Source organism: Dipodomys spectabilis, unplaced genomic scaffold, assembly GCF_019054845.1.
Source record: "Dipodomys spectabilis isolate Male_0828 unplaced genomic scaffold, ASM1905484v1 ptg000137l, whole genome shotgun sequence".
In the NCBI taxonomy this organism is placed as follows: domain Eukaryota; kingdom Metazoa; phylum Chordata; class Mammalia; order Rodentia; family Heteromyidae; genus Dipodomys; species Dipodomys spectabilis.
In genome coordinates this window covers 13,404,981-13,418,385 of record NW_024870814.1, presented here as the reverse complement: position 1 = coordinate 13,418,385, position 13,405 = coordinate 13,404,981, and the positions used below count along the sequence as shown (strand labels likewise).

Here is a 13,405-nt window from a genome sequence, read left to right as displayed (position 1 = left end):
GGACAAATGATAGAGAAGAAAATGGAATCAGAATGAGTATTTATTAAACCATATGATGCATTATCATCCCATCAGCCAAAGGAGCCATATGGCTGCCTGTGCAATTCCATGGCTTTTGCTGCAATATCCTAAAGGGTATCAGAAATGCTTGGTTCAGAGAGCACAACAGTGTCTTAGTATCCTGACTTCTCTAGCTTCTTGCTCTCATATTCACTCAGAAAAGCTGTTGTGCTGCTCCTAAAAAAGGCTACACGTGACAGTTCTGCTACACCAGGCAGGGTGGTTTTTGTTCAGGGCTCTATCAGTGTGGGAGGAACATGTGTATGTTGAAAGTAGTAATAAACGCCAACATCCTCAGCCTCCTGCTGATTTTCAATGTAAAATCTGTGCCTGACCCACTGCCACTGAATCTGTCTGGGACCCCAGAATATTGGTTGGAAACCAAGTAGATTAGGGCTTGTGGAGACTGGCCTGGCTTCTGTAGGAACCAGTACAAATAGGTGTTTCCATCACTATATAAGAGACTCTGACTCGACCTACAGGAGATGGAGACTGGCTCTCCCAGGGTGACAGGCAGAGAGAGTGGAGTCTGAGTCAATATAGCATCTCCACTGGATCCTAAAATAATTAGAAAAGTGGACAGGGTTGGTTACCAGCATCATGAGCCATTTTCACAATTATCTTATTGCACCCTATATTTTTTTTATTTTTGTTTCATCCAACAAAATGTTCATTAAATACATGATGAACACACACACACACACACACACACACACACACACACATCCAGAATTTGAAAAACAGCATGGGTCTTTGTTCCTTCTGGAATCTTCCTCACTCTCAAAGATACATATCCACATTTCCATTCAAGAGAGCAAATATGCAGGAGTGGACATAACACACATGGGGAGCAGAGCTCAGCCGCTCCCCATCTCCTTCCTCAGCTCTAGTGTGTTCTTACCTGATACCCAGAGCAAGAGCAGCCCCAGGAGCTGAACAGGGCACCTCATTTTGAGAGTAAGCAGTGCTGGTCAGTCCAAGCAAGCTTAGAGCTGAGCTTTTATGTTGGACTTGCAAGGGAGCTCCTCCCTAAGGAGCAATATGCAAATGTCCTGGTGGGTGCAATGGTGAGAGACAAACTGTCAGGTGAAATGGAAACAGACACTGGGAGGGTGGGGCCTCTCCTGTGAGCAAATGACATTAACTGGGACCAAGTAAAGCAAGAGAAATCTAATGTGTGTTCCCTGGAAAGGGAATGCCTTCATGATTCCTCCTGCTCTTGTCTGCTGCCTAATTCTTCAACCATGTCTGGTATGTTTTACAGTTTTCTTGATAAGGATGCATTTCCATTAATATTGAATCATTCTTATTTATTTTCTAGACATTTGTTTTAAAGTTTAGGTCTGGTCATTTTATTTTGCTTAGTATAAACTACATGTAATGTAGAGAGCAAAAATTAAATGTGCAATGTTTAGCACAGATATACAATTCAGACAAACCATGGAATTCAGTATCAAGTTACTCAAAGGCCCCCTCCTCCAGTACATACCAGAGGCTGTAGTATCCCTAGGTGACATTCCCAACATGTGGCATTATAGTTTGTTTCCTAGACTTGACCATCACATGCATTGAAGAGAGAACTTTTATTTGGTTTCAGCTTCTTGTTTCTGAAATACTTTTGAGGTCTTTTCCCCTCATAGGTTCAGCGCCCTTCCTATCACTTCCTTTGGTTCTAAATGGCTTCTTGTTCTGCCAGAGTATGTCTGCAGATACCAATTTCCCTTCATTTGCAGTTAGAAAAACAATGTTATTTTTTTGCCTTCAATTTTAAGGTATGGGATCGTGAATACAGTATTCTTGGTTGGCTTTTCTTTTCTCTTGATTGTCACATATGCCATTCTACTATATTCTAACCTCAAATGTTAATGATAAAATTAATCCAGGACTTTATTGAATTTTCCTGTGCAAATAGGCATAATTTTCTTCAAGATTCTCTTTTCCTGTATAACAGCTTTTTATATGTGTTTACCTGATTGTGATTAAGTACATCTCTTTAATGCAAAAGTAAATCTCATTTTGAGTTATTTTTCAAATATTTTTAGCTTATTTATATCTTTTCCTTTATAGATTTTTATACACAGTCTTACCATAGTAATCACTAAATTAACCTATAATTCCCTGAGGAATTATCTGTTCATTTGTTCATTAATTTTTTTTACTAAAAAACTTATATTGTAATATATTCATTGATTCTTCTGCCATAATCAAGTCATAACATATCTATTTAGTGCATTGTTCCATTGGGTTCTAGAATTCCCAAAACTGGTTTTTACACCAATGTAAATTTTTGCCTTACTTCTCCTCTACCTTTCCTCTCCCTTCTCCTTATTCTTCCTAGGCCAAATTTGTATGTTTAAAAATTCAAACTTGCATTTGTTTCCCCTTTCTCTCTTGCATGCCCAGGATGGGGAAAACAAGTTTAACTTACTTTCAACCCAAAAGGACAATCACCTCTCATCTCTCCAACCCAGGAAGTTATTAAATCTCTGTCAGACAAACACAGAACTAAAGAGATGTGACAACAGTAAACCAAGAGATAAGAACCAATTGTGCTACCATTTAGTCTTGGGATGGACATCTTTCATGTAGCCTGGAGCAGACACCTTGAGCAGCCTCTTAAAACTGGGTCCTTTTCTCTGATTAGTAGGATAATAGAGCTTTGATTTCAAATCTTCACTATTCTTCTCATTTGACATGTGACAAATAATAAGCCTTATTTTATTTTCTTCAACATACTAATGTCATTTTTTTGTGAATTAGCTTTGTGAATTCAGGGGACCAAACTTTGGAAACATAACAACATAGAAACTCTTTTGAGAGAAAGAAATAACTTAACAAAAAAATGAGTGATAGTGTAAACCACCAAAATCATTTTGATACATAAGCAAACATCCCAAACACATGAGCAATCCTTGGGAAAATGTGTCCTTTCTTGTGGTCAAGTGGGAAGAAGTAACCTGAAAACTTTCTTCCTCCTTGTAACAGCATTGGAAGGACACAATATAGATTAGAGGGATATAATTCTTCAATCATCTTCTATTGATGTCATCCTTTTCTAGACATAAAATTCTTGAATGGTTTTATTTTGAATAATCTAGGACTATGGCTAAATGAGTTTGTGAGAGGTAGTCTTCAGTTAGATGTTAGTGACTCTGAACTGGACCTCCACCAGCATTTCTGTCATTCGAAGACCTGGAAATCCTCCGTGCCAATGCTCCCTAGGTTGCACTTCAATGTCACTGCACTTGGGGCTCCAGAGTTTCAGTTAGTCTTTATTGTGCTAGACTTTCTGTTTACTCTTTGTTTCTGATGGATGATAAAAACAATCATCCTAAATTTTGAAAGCTGGAAGAAAGAGAAGGGAGAGATAAGGGAAGTTAATCACTTAAAAGTTAAAGGCCCAAAGAATTCAAGTTTGACAAAAGCTTTCTGAAAGTTAATTGAAATGCTAAAACCTGAGTAGCCACCCACACATAAATTAGAAATCTTTAGTAACAATGAATTTATAGACTGCTAACCCCATTCAATCCCTAAACACCAAATACATTGTTTACAAACAGCCACACTTGACCTCCGTATATACAATGTAACTTGTCTCATTTCTAGCTAATATAGAATTATTGCAAGAACTTTTCGTGAAGGCTGACAAAAATGCTCTTGGTGTTTAGATCCCGAGAGAAATGGTCCTACTTCTATTAAATATTGTCAGTGGTGGATATAGGAACTTATCCTAGGATGTGATGTTTTTCTTTTGTTATGTGTCATGACTCAATAATCCATTTGATTTCACAGAGACTAAATTCCAAAAGCTTTAACAGGCAGTATCTCTGTTTCTGGCTAATGTTTTCCCTGGTCATTGTTGGGATGTATTGGGTAGAAAGAAATGATAGTCAAAGAGGAAAGCTTGTCTTCAAATTCTCAGTTCCAGTTGGATCTCATCTTCTTCAATTGTTAATTTCCTGGGATCTGGGAAACACCTGCTTCATGATCATAGAGGAAGGAGTTGCCCTGTTATCTTCCCTAAACCATTGATTTCCTAAATCATGTACTTTCATGATCTTATTTGAATAAAAAGAAAACCCTTTCTATTGTTATGAGATGAGCACTATGTATGAAGATGACAATGGTGCTTGACATACTATGTTGCTTCCTGGTTCCAAAAAAATGAAAGAATACAAAATGTTTTAGGAATTCTTCAGTGTTCTTATGATGTACTATTTAATGTCTCAGCTCTTCTTCCTCAATTACATTTCTGGTCACAGAGATTTGGGGTCCTGTAGATGAAAACTTTATGATTGGTGCTTCTTTAATTTATAATTTTAATTCATTATTTGAGAAATAAAAGTCCAAACTTCAATATATCAAATTATGTTCACCTGATATTCAAGAATTACATTTGTATATTATTTTTAATAAATTACCTACTGACCTGACTATATGGCTAGCTAATCATTCAGGAGAGTGTATTCTTATTCAAAGATATTCTCTCTGACTTTCACATTTTCCTTTTCCTCTTAAAGAATCATAATTTCAACTTCCTTTATTTTTCTCATCATCTTTTCCTTTTGTATATGTGTAAGTTTGATATTTTACCCCAAGTGAGAATTAACCAAATGAAGGAAGTCCTGCTCAAAGAAAAATCACATCTCTAATCCATCTGTCACATTGCTGGGTATCACAGCTACTGGGTAGCACATTCTCTTCCTTTATGCTTGTAGTTTAGGGTGTTTTTCCCACTTATATTAGAATACCAAATCGTTTTTCTTCTACTTTGTATGAAATATATTCCAAATAATTATTCAATTTATTAACAATATATACTTGTATCATTTCATTTCCGTTCACAGAAACCATCCTTCTTTTACAGTGGAAAAAAATCCATTGTGTGTGTGTGTCTATGTATGTGTGTCTATGTGCATGTGTGTGTGTACAGGTGTGTGTGTGTATGATCAGAGAGAAAGAGAGAGCGAGAGTGAGATGATTGTTCAGTCACACCTTACGTACATGTATTTTATTTGTTGCCAATATTTTTCTTAGGGTCGAGAAGTTTATCTTCAAGGACATTTTTTTGCAATATATGGGGTATATGTTAAATGATAAAATCACGCTGCTTTGTAGATTTTGTCATGTTTTATTTATCATTTTTAGAATTGTCTCTTCAGATGTTCTCTCTATCGTTATTTCTATTCTTTGCATTAACTTTTGAAAAAGTTGTTGCAGGTTAAGACGTAAACCAAGAGAGTCTGGAGAAGATGGCAGAGGAGAACATGGGGGCTAAATAAGCTCTCAGGTAGAAACAAGTTTTACTGTTCCAGAAGCAAATCTAAGGCTAGAGTCACACCAAGTATGCCATCATAGTACAAAGAGTTTGGCCAGAGAGGAAAACTTCAGGCAGCTTGGTTCCAGAGACAGATTCAAGCACTCTAGGGTCTATGGCGGTGACAGCAGCAGCTGCTACTGTGGCCACCATATCCACAGAAGGAGTCCAGGACAAAGGCACCAGAGGCAGTGTAAAAGCAGATTTTACTCACCACAAGTAAAAACTGACAAAGAGTGAAAATCTTCATCCTGCTGACCATAGATAGTCACATACCATAGATGGCCCAGAAACCAAGGGAAAGATGCTAGTATCCTCAAGACATCCTCACTCCTTCTCATAGAGCAGCAGTGGAATGGTAGCTCATCCCTCATCCCTGGAGAAGAACTCTATCTTTGATATTTTGAAAGACCAGGCCAGAGCAGCTAACATCTAACTAAGGCCTTAGAATAAGTCAGTAGGAGCCATTCAACAGGTCATAGGAGACTGACCTGTGGGGCTCAGCTCCACCCCTGGGAAAAGTTGTCCTTCCCAAGCAGAGTGAGCTCCACCTGGGCAGGGCAGACTCTCCTCAGTGAGTAAATAGACCCAGAGGCTAACCTACTCATGCAGCATAGGCAGCAACTCCAGCTGCTGGAGGGTAAAAGTAAAACAATTAGAAATTTGTTACACGTAAATCCTGAGAATAACTCCAGGCTGGCCTGCTTGACTCTCTCAGCAGCTAGTCCATCTGGGAGAAAGCTACTGATTGCTGACTTTCCACAGTGCTGCCTGCAGCCTAGCTCCTGTGCAACAACTCTAAGGTGGGGAAAATAACCACATCCCTCTTTTGTGATAGTCAAAGAAGATTACCCTCCCACTGAACCAGCCTGAGAGGATTGTCATAAAGACTCGGGTAAGGCAGAGCTTCATTTTGCCTGCTCAAACAAGCTGATTTAAGAAACTAAACAAACCACAGGAAAACCAAACACCACAAGCAAAGCAGAGACTCCACCAAGAGACTGTTTACAGACACAGGGGATACACAAGATTCCACCCCTCAAAAAAAATTGAAGAACTCTTTTTTCTGCCTAGTTTCATTTAAAAATTTTTGGTTTAAAAAACTGTTGATTGAATATTATACTTAATGGGGAAAAACTAAAACCAATTCTCCTAAAATCAGGAACAATGCAAGGATGCCCACTGTCTCAACTCCTCTTCAATATATTCCTGGAACCCTTTGCCAGCAATAAGGCAAGAAAAAGACATTAAAGGGATCCACATAGGGAAGGATGAAGTTAAACTATCCCTTTTTGCAGATGAGATGATAATCTAATTTCAGGATCCCAAAAACTCCATCCCCAAACTCTTAGAAATTATAAACTACTTCAGCAAAGTAGCAGAATACAAAAACAACCCACAAAATCAGTCGCCTTCCTGTACACCAACAATGTACAAGCAGAGAGGGAAATAAAGGAAGCAATCACATTCACAATAACACCCCCAAAAATAAAATATTTAGGACTTAACCTAACCAAAGATGTAAAAGAACTGTTTAATGAGAACTATAAAAACGTAAAAAAATTATAGAAGACACTAAGAAATGGAAAGATCCCCCCACACACACTTCCTTTACAGCCATGCTTTCCACCATGCACGGCAGGGTATCAATTCAGGAAATAAACTTCTGCCTAAATAGCTTGTGGTGTTCTCTTCATTGGATATGTAATGAAACTTACCTATTTAATATACCTTACATATGGTGCCTTGACTCAGATGGGGTTTTTGAGTTGGAAATGTTACAATTTCCTAACCACCCCTTTTCTGCAAACCAAACTGCCTGGAGACATCACAGGAGATTTTTCACCAACAACATGGCTGGCCTTCACATCCACATCCACACCACTTTTCTACTCTGCTCTCTCTAGCATTGACCATGTGGTGGATGCACCATCTTGGCATCATGGGAGAAGTTTGTTCAGTTTGGATTTGTGTTTCAGCACTAGCCAATCTACCTGAAGTCCAGATCCTGTTCATCTCTTCCAGCTTGGAAGACAGGACTCACTCCTGCCTAGACCATCCTGACTACCTACTCCATGCCCCTCTCTCCCTCATGAGATCCTCCAGACTTCATCCAAGAGATTTGCCTCCTCCAGACATCATCTAAGGACTCACACCTACCAAATGACAGCTGCTGCCTGCTGCCTTCTCCCAGAGGGGACCACATCTCATCCTAATACCCCTACTGCTGATGCCCCTTGCCAGCAGGAAGTAGCCAGAGAGAATCTTTGCCCATTTTCATAATTATGAAAGGCTGGAATGTAAGGTCTGAACAGGGACACCTCCCTCCCTCTTGACTAAGTCTCCACCCAGTATCTATTACCCACGTAACTGGCAGACCTGGAAGCAGTCACCTTCCTCTCCTGCTAGGACACATCCTGGGCCACCTCTGGTCACATGCCTCCCATCTGACCTTAGGAGGGTCCCAGACCCTGAGGTCACATCCAGATCCAGTGTGGCATACATTTCCCCCGACCTGGCTACAACTCTTCCTCTCCCTGGCCCAGATAAGTCCTGGCCCAGAGGTGGGTTGCGCCCCCCCACCTTCTTTTTCAGCCATGCTTCTGCACCATGCATGGGGTTGGGGGTGTGGTGGGGGCAGCAGTTAGGTAAATAAACTTATTCTCCTGCCTGATAAAAAAAAGAAATGGAAAGATCTTCCATGCTCTTAGATAGCAGAATTAACATAATGAAAATGGACATACTGCCAAAATTGATACACAAATTCAATGCAATTCCTATTAGAAACCCAATGATGTACATTTCTGAAATACAGAAAACGGTCCAAAAATTCATATGTAACAACAAAAGACTTAGAATATCTAAAACAATTCTATTCAAAAAAGACAACATGGGAGGGATCTTGATACCAGACTTCAAACTCTACTATAGAGCCATACTAACAAAGACAGCATGGTACTGGCACAAAAACAGACCCAAAGACCAATGGAATAGAAGAGAAGATCCAGAAATAACATCACACGCCTATAGTCAGTTGATATTTGACAAAGGAGCCGAAGACATACAGTGGAAGAAACAGCTTCTTCAACTACTGGTGCTGGGAAAACTGGGAGGCTACATGCAGAAAATTAAAAGTGGACACCAGCCTATCACCATGCACCAACATCAACTGAAAATGGATTAAAGACCTTAACACCAAATCTGTATCTCTGAAACTACTGCAGGACAGAGTATGAGAGACTCTTGAATTTATAGGCACAGGCAGGAAGTTCCTGAACAGAGTCCCAGGGTCACAACAAATTTGACAGAGACTGGACAAATGGAACTACCATAAACTAAGAAGTTTCTGCACATCTAAAGCTATAGCAACCAAGCTAGAAAGACAACCAACTAACTGAGAAAAAATATTTACCAGCAATATATAAGACATGGGGTTAATATCCAGTATATACAAGGGACACAAGAAATTAATCCCTCCCAAACCTAACAACCCAATTCTAAATGGGTAAGGGAAGTAAAGAAAGACTTCTTAGAAGATGAGATTAAAAATGGCAAAGAAACACATGAGGAAATGTTCACCATCCCTGGTTGTAAAGGAAATGCAAATAAAGACACCCATGAGATATCACCTTTCCCCAATCAGAATGACCCACATCCTCAAGTCAGCCAACTACAAATGCTGGAGGGGATACAGAGAAAGAGGAACTGCTGGTGGGAATGTACACTTATACAACCACTTTAGAAATCAGTCTGGAGTGTCCTCAGAAAGCTAAATATTGACCTCCGCTATGGCCCAGCCATAGCACTTCTAGTCATCTATCCTGAACAACAGGCACCAGTATAAAAGGACACATGCACTTCCATGTATATTGCAGCACTGTTCCCAATAGCCAGGATATGGAAGCAACCCAGATGTCCCACCACAGATGAATGGATCCAAAAACTGTGGTATCTATTCACAATATAACATTATGCAGCCATTAGAAAGGACAAAATAATGATATTTGCAGGGAAATGGTTGGAGGTAGAAGAAATCATGTTGAGGGAGTTAAGCAAAGAGACAAATGGCACATGGACTCCCTGATAAGTGGATGTTAAATCCAAAACTTAAAGGTGATACGACAAATGTGACAAGGCTTAAGAAACAAAGGACTCACAATTGAAAAAAAAATTCAAAATAAATATCATATTAAGAAGAACAAAAAAAAGGAAACAAAGGACTTCCACTCATTTGGTCAAATCACTACTAAATAAAACTATGCTGCTGATCACACATATTGTATATATGTGCACACCAGAGGGAAACCAGGAGGAAGACATAGAACTAGAGGGAATCAGGGAAAAACATAAAACAACTGGACCCATCAGCTATACTGGTCATTGATCAAAATGAACTAAGCAACTCAATGGCAGCGATGAGAGGGAGGGAACAAGTGGGAAAGAGGGAACAGCTGACACTATGCAAAACAAAAGAAAGGTACATATCACCCAATGTGTAAGAAATACTGTATTGTCAAAGCTCATAGAACTCATGAATGTTATTGACCACGACAGACAATTTGTCCAATGAAAGTTAGAATGTGTTTGTGACTTTAACTAGCATCACTATTTCACAATACTGTGAAATTAGGGAAATTATAATGTCTTAAAGAATTTGAAGGGAAGATGGTGGAGAAGAAGCTGGAGGCTAAACAAGCTCTCGCATAGAAAGCAGTTTTAGAGTTCCAGTGAACAATCCTAAGCCAGAGAATCACACCAAGAGTGCCTTCACAGGACAGAGAGTTAGGCCAGAGAGGGAAAATCCATGCAAGGAGACAGCTCTGAGCACTTGCCAGCAGCTGACGCGGTGGTGACAGCGGTAGTGGCAGCTGCAGTCGCCATACCTGAATCACAGACAGTCCCGGACAAAGGAGCCAGATGCGGCAGGCTAGCGGATTCTACTCAACACCAGCAAGAACTGACAAGGAGCAGACATCTTCATCCTGCAGTTCCCAGACCAGAGACGACCCAGGAACCAAGACTCGGCATGAGTAGAAGCCTGATGTCCTCACTCCTTCTCAGGGAGCAGAGGAGGGAAGGCCACCCCTCCCCCCCCCCCCCCCCCAGTACTGGAGATCTCCATCTTGGACAACAACAAAGCTCGGCTGAGCTGCTAGCTCCAACTCATTCCCTGGAATAAATCTAGAGTCATCTAGCAGGTCAAAAGAGCCTTACCTGACCTTCCAGACTCAGCTCCACCCAGGGAAAAATCACCCAGCTGGGGCACCAGCCCTAGGAGTGGCTTTCTTCACCGGGTAATCAGAGCCAGAGGCTGCCCCTCCCTTTAGCAGCCTTGACAATCAATTGAAATTTAGTAAACATAAACCCTGAGAATGGATCCAGGCTGGGCTCTATGAGTCTCTCACAAACCACTCCCCAGGAAAAGCTACTGTTTGCTAAAAGGCCTCAACTCTACCCAGAACCTAGCCTCACCACAGCATCTCCAAACTTGTGGAAAAAGCCATCTCCCTCTTTTGTGATACTCAAAGCATATCTGCCTCCCATTGAACTAACCTAGGAGGAGGATCGCAAAACCCTGGGTAAAGCAGAGCATTTTTCTGCCTGTTCAAACAAACTGACTTAAGAAACCAACCAAGCCACAGGAACACAACAGACCAGATGCTCCAACAAGAGGCTGGTTACAGTCACAAGGGAGATACAGGATTTTTCCCACCCCAACCCTCCCAAAACAAAGAACTTTTTTTTTTGTACGTTTTATAAAAAAACAAAAAAAAATTTCTAAAACTTTTTTTAAATCTTTAACGTTTACCTTTTTTTGAAAAAACAATTGTTTTCTAGTAACTTTTTTTTTCCTCTTAGAATTTTATTTTAGGAGTATATGTGTGTGTGCGTTTTTCTTTCTTTCTTTCTTTCTTTTTTGATTTATCTCTACTGAACTTCTGATCTGTTTTTCTTTCTTTCTTATCCTTTTCAACTTTTCTTCTCTTTCATTCTTCTTTATGTGACTTAATTGTTGTTCTGTGCATCCTCAGATAAACCCATAGTCGATTATTAGACCTTATCCCCCATTGTGTACACACTTAATCCACAAATTTATTATTCAATCCAAAACGTCTTAGAATTAAATTCCTTAATAGCAGTACTACCTCTTTATACCTATATATTATTTTAAGTATTTTTATTTTTAAGTTTTTCACATCTCCTTTATATCCTTCCCCTTCTCTCACTATATTCATGTCCTTCTATGAATAGTTTGTTTTTGCATCTGTATAATATTTTTAATTATTACTTTTCTATTTTTTCTGGTCTCTTTTTGTTCCCTTTCTCTTTCTTCTTTTTTCTCTCTCTCTACTTTTATCCTATCTAACCTATTTTCTGCTTTGACATTAGGACTTAGTTAACTTAACTCTCCCTGTGCCTTCCCACATCACTCTATTCCTATTTTCTACTCACATCTCTTCCTAAACTAATAATTTCTGGTTTACCAAATTCTTCTTTGCGGTTCGTAGCACATTAATATACAGTTGTTTGATGTTGAATAGATGTATCTGTTGAAATAGATTGTATCTGCAGACTATTGACTGTGCAAATAGAGACATTGGTTGATGCTTACCCTAAGTTAGTGTTCTAGCACAAAACTTGTGTTATTTTCATCCCAAATGGGCAGAGTAAGCTGGAAAAACACAAGAAAAATGGCAAGTCCGGGTATCTCAACTCCCACTCATGATAATCCGGGGACAGAACAGATAATGAATAATCCAGAGGAGCGTTCCCAAATAGCTCTACAAACACTGCTAGCAAACATGATAAATGAAAAGATTGAAAAAAAAAAAGAACTCTCTAGGAGCATGATAGGGAGAGAGAGGAGGCAAAAGGTTTATACAGGAATATCATAAGCGTGAGAAAGCTACTCAAAAACTGATACAGGATTTGCGTGAGCAGCTTGAGAATACTCAAGAGAAAGGCAGGAATGGCAAGAGCAGGCTTAGAACACTCAAAGAGAACTACAGGAATGGCAGGAACGTGAGGAAGCTAAGCAAAGAGTAATACAGGAATTGAGAGAGCAGGATGAGAATACACAAAAATCACTAAAGGCATTCATGGGATCCATTAACAAAGAGCTGAAGGAAGTCAGAGAGACCATAAAGGGAATGCTGAATGGAACCCATCAGAAGGAATGGGAGTCCAAGGAAACCATAACCAATCAACTAAGTGATTTGAGAATAAACACTGAACACCAAATTAAGGAAGTAAAGAAGTTCATACAAAATCTAAAACAAAGCTTCAACAAAGAATTTGAAGCCATCAAAGCTGACCAACTTGAAGGGAAAGAATTGAAAAACAAAGTAGAAAGTCTTGACACCAGGGGCTGGGAAGGTGGCTCAGTGGTAAAGCGCTTGCATTAGGCCCTGGGTTTGATTCTTCAGCACCACATAAGCAAAAAGAAAAAAGCCGAAAGTGGCACTGTGTCTCAAGTGATAGCCTTGAGCTGAAGAGTTAGATTGCTAGCATTGAGCTGAAGAGCTGAGGGGCAGCGCCCAGGCCCAGAGTTCAGGCCCCAAGACCAAACCCCCCCCACAAAAAAAAGAAAGTCTTGACAGCAGGCTAGACCATGCAGAGGATCAAATCTCGGGGATTGAAGACAGGCTAGATATTATAGAGAATGGACATACAACCATTCAAGACAAGTCCAAGAAATATGATAGATCTGTCCAACACTTGGAAGACACCATCAGAAGGCCTAATCTAAGGATAATGGGTGTAGAGGAGCACCTAGAAAAAGAAATTAATGGTCTAGGAAATTTGTTTAACAGGATCCTAGCATAGAACTTCCCCAAAATGCAAAAAGATAAGCCTATTCAAATACAAGAAGCTTTTAGAACTACAAATAGACCAGACCAGAATAGGACATCCCACCATCACATTATAATCCACACAGGATCAATTCAGACCAAGGAAAAGATCCTTAAAGCTGTCAAGGAGAAAAGATTAATCACCTATAAAGGGAAACCAATTAGAATCACCTCA

The 13,405-nt window shown here is 39.7% G+C and overlaps 1 pseudogene; it reads right to left on the bottom strand.

The window, feature by feature from the left end:
* Nucleotides 1-290: 290 nt before the first annotated feature.
* On the bottom strand, nt 291-1,052 carry LOC122116845 (annotated as a pseudogene).
* Nucleotides 1,053-13,405: the final 12,353 nt, after the last annotated feature.